Genomic DNA, 4,429 nt, shown 5'->3' with positions numbered 1-4,429 from the left:
CAGCTGCATCGATTAGTCTCTATCAGGAATCACATTGAAAGTGCTTTCTTTGTAATGTAAAGATCTGTTTAAGGAGGGTAGCAGACCTTAATGTGTTATTAAGCTGTTGTTTTTTTTCCTTGGGAGCCTATCCTGTTAACTTCAAAGTTCATTTAAATGGCTTCATGCAGTGTCATGAAGTGATGCCTGGGATAGTTCCAAACAAGCTAGACTAGATTCTGAGTGCACTGTTAGCTGCTTGGCACTAGGCTCATGCTGGTTGCTTCTCTGTATGTGTGAAGCAGTTAAGATGGTGTAGCTATTGCTGACTGCTCTTGACATGCTAGGCAGAGTCACTCAGCAGTCAAATGGTAGGTCTGTGCTTCACAGATAATTGTGTCTGAATCAGAAATATGGAGTGATCTGCCTTTAGGTCACCAATAATGGTGACCAACCTGATGATGCTATTAATGGGGGGTTCCCAGCAATGTGCTTCCTGAATGGGCTGTGTGCAGTGACAACTGAAATGTTACCACAGTCTGATCCCCAAATTATGGCTGTTCCCAGGCTTCAAGCGCTTTTAGGCAAGGATTGTTTGTTTGTCTTCATTTTTGGAGTGTCTGCGACCAATTGTAACGCATTCTCTTACCTTACAGAGCACAGGCAGGTGAAAATCAGGAAGTACTTCTCCCCTACATTTACATGCTGAAATGCAGTTGACAGAAGTGTGTATGTAGAAACCAGGAGTGGATCAGCTCCAGTCAAAACTAAACACAGACATATTTCTCCAAGGTTAATTCCTGGCAGCGTGTAAGTAGGATCCATCCTTCCGATGGTGCAGTCCAAGCCTCTGCTTATTTTTGTGTGGGTGCTGCAGCACAGAACTCTTTGAAGACCAGTTCACTTATCTTTCTGAGGAGCTGGTTTTGCTATGCTTGGCCAGGCAAAGCCTGTAGTAACTTCTTTTGGACACGTTGCAGCTGTTGGAGTACCTAGGAACCCTTTTATGGTGAGTTGTTGCATTCTGTCTGAAGAGATGTCAAAAGAGACATAAAAACTGTCACAGTGAGCCCCAGCTTGCATCACAGCACTCTTGAACATGGGACCTTTGGCCTTGTCTGGTTATCTGCTGCTATAATCACCAAGGTTGTGATCTTCTTAAATAAGGAGCTGGCTTCCAGGGACAACGGTGTGAAAAAATCTCGAGACAAACACCACTGAAGCAGAGATGAGGAAATAAGTCCTTACAGCCTGTCACTTGGGCTCTGACAGAGCACAGCTTTTCAAGAAAGCTTTACCAGTCTATCTGATTTTGAAGAAGCCTGTCTCCCCCTCACATTTCTGCACAGTACACTTTGGGGAAGCAAAAGTGGCAAGCTCACTGCAGCTCAGACTGTCAAAATTTGACTATCAGAAGGATTTGAGGGCGTGGATGCAAATTGACCTCTGGGTCTTCCAGGTAGCCAACATAACATTGACTCCTTCATTTGTGTAGGTACTCAGTTCCCAATCGCACCTAACATGTAACTTAACCAAATTACCCTTGAGAAGCTATAGCTGTTAATCAGGTTATTGAGCTCCATGCTCCATTAGCTAGAAACATCATCAGGCACCCCACACAAGGGGTTTGCAAAGCAGGAACAGTGGTGAGATTTTCTTATCACTTGGGGCAGCAGTGATCTCTGGATTCAGGGTCATCTGTAATTCTCTGGGCACTTTGTATAGTTGGACACAAAAGTCAGGTCGAGTTGGGCATAATATGTCAGGTCAGTTGCTCTTGCAAAAAGAAGCAGCTGACATTTACCTCCCTTCTCTTCCCACCAAAAAAACTTGAAAAGGGTAGTAAAGGCCAGTTTGGGTGTTAGTAAGCAATCAGTTAATAATTCCAGTAAGCAGCATTCCAAAGCTAGTGGAAGAGGAAGGAAGATGAGAAATATTGGCAGCTGCTCAAAGCCCCAAATAGTCTGACCTGGAGTGGCCCCAGAGATGGGGCATCTACCACCTCTCTGGGCAATTCACCAGGGTCTCACCACCCTCAGTGTGAAGTAGTTCTTCCTTATCTAGTCTGAAGCTCCTTTTAGTTTCAGACCATCACCCCTCCCTTGTCCTGTCATAACAAAATCTGTCCCTGTCTTCCTGCTCAGCCCCTTTAATCACCATACAACAGTGATTAGTTTTCTACATTCAAATGTCAGCAGCCCAATATTAGTATCTTATTTGTAAGCTTTTCAGCATTTTACAGTGTCTATCCATTCAACTCACAAAGGCTTTTCAGTGCCACCCATTTCAGTTGGGATCAGGACACTATTTGATGTTGCTACCCCCCCCCAAAAAAAAGAGTTGCAAAAAACATTACCAAAGGTGGTTAACTTTTAAAGGTGTTTTAGCAGTTGTGGAACTACGTTCAGAAATGAAATGTCAGCAACATAGAAATCAGTGGGTGAAAGGGGGGGGTATTTTTTTTCCTTGAGAATCATAGAATGGTTTAGGCTGGAAGGGAGCTCGAGGATCATCCAGTTCCAACCCCCTGCCATAGGCAGGGACACCTCCCACTAGAACAGGTTGCTCAAGGCCTCATCCAACCTGGCTTGAACACCTCCCTGGGCAACCTGTGCCAGTGTCTCACCACCCTCACTGTAAATAACTTCTTCCTAATACCCAGCTTAAATCTCCCCTCTTCCAGTTTAAACCCGTTACTCCTCATCCTGTCGTTACAAGACCTCATCAACAGTACCTCCCCAGCCTCCCTGTATGCTCCCTTCATACACTGGCAGGCCACTGTAAGGTCTCCTCGAAGCCTTCTCTTCTCACAGTATCACAGTATCACAGTATCATCAGGGTTGGAAGAGACCTCACAGATCATCAAGTCCAACCCTTTACCACAGAGCTCAAGGCCAGACCATGGCACCAAGTGCCACGTCCAATCTTGCCTTGAACAGCTCCAGGGACGGCGACTCCACCACCTCCCCAGGCAGCCCATTCCAGTGTCCAATGACTCTCTCAGGGAAGAACTTTCTCCTCACCTCCAGCCTAAATCTCCCCTGGCGTAGCTTGAGGCTGTGTCCTCTTGTTCTGGTGCTGGCCACCTGAGAGAAGAGAGCAACCTCCTCCTGGCCACAACCTCCCCTCAGGTAGTTGTAGACAGCAATAAGGTCACCCCTGAGCCTCCTCTTCTCCAGGCTAACCAATCCCAGCTCCCTCAGCCTCTCCTCATAGGGCTTGCTGCAGAGCCCCAACTCTTGTAGCCTGTCCTCATAGCAGAGCCGCTGCAGCCCTCTGAGCATCTCCGTGGCCCTGCTGTTGCAGCGCCTCAGCATCCTCACTGTAGCGCATGTCCTGCTGCCGTTCCGCTGGCGTTGGCGGATGGCGAAGCCCGCAGGGGGAAGCTCCGTGGCTGCTCCGTGCCCGCCGCTAGGTGGCAGCAGCTGCTTTGTCACGGCCTGCTCCAGGCGGGCCTGGGGGCTCTGCAGAGCGCTTCCGGAGCTGTGCTGCCGGCGCCAGCTCTGAGTGGTGGGTTACGCTAGCGACATTTCCACAGGTAGCCTCTAAGCCCCGGGTTTGCTTCACCTAGACGTTCAGAATCACAGCATGCTGCGTTGGAAGGGACCTCGAAGATCATCTGGTCCGACCTTTCCAGGTAACTGTCCAGTTGGAACGAGCGGGCACAGCACCCTCTGAAGCTGAGCCTTGAAACTGTCCAGCGTCCAATGACTCTCTCAGTGAAGAACTTTCTCCTCACCTCCATCCTAAATCTCCCCTGGCACAGCCTGAGGCTGTGTCCTCTTGTTCTGGTGCTGGCCACCTGAGAGAAGAGAGCAACCTCCTCCTGGCCACAACCACCCCTCAGGTAGTTGCAGACAGCAATAAGGTCTCCCCTGAGCCTCCTCTTCTCCAGGCTAACCAATCCCAGCTCCCTCAGCCTCTCCTCGTAGGGCTGTGCTCAAGGCCTCTCCCCAGCCTCGTCGCCCTTCTCTGGACACGCTCAAGCATCTCAATGTCCCTCCTAAACTGGGGGGCCCAGAACTGAACACAGTCCTCAAGGTGTGGTCTAACCAGTGCAGAGTACAGGGGCAGAATGACCTCCCTGCTCCTGCTGACCACACCATTCCTGATGCAGGCCAGGATGCCACTGGCTCTCTTGGCCACCTGAGCACACTGCTGGCTCATGTTCAGGTGGGTATCAATCAGCACCCCCAGATCCCTCTCTGTCTGGCTGCTCTCCAGCCACTCTGACCCCAGCCTGTATCTCTGCATGGGGTTGTTGTAACCTGGCTCCATCACCCCTCGTCATTTCCATGGCACTCCATGTACAAAGAGGGTCTCCATCCTCCTGGTGTGTCCTGGGTCATGGTGATAAGGCCTCCCCTAGGGCTGAACAAACCCACTTCTCTCAGCCGTTCTTTGTGTGGACTCCCCCAGTCCTCTGGTCATTCTTGCAGCTCTTCTCTGC

The sequence above is a fragment of the Pogoniulus pusillus genome, chromosome 26 (assembly GCF_015220805.1).
Source record: "Pogoniulus pusillus isolate bPogPus1 chromosome 26, bPogPus1.pri, whole genome shotgun sequence".
Lineage (NCBI taxonomy): Eukaryota > Metazoa > Chordata > Aves > Piciformes > Lybiidae > Pogoniulus > Pogoniulus pusillus.
The sequence above is the reverse complement of the archived record's forward strand: the minus strand, read 5'-3'. Positions refer to the sequence as shown.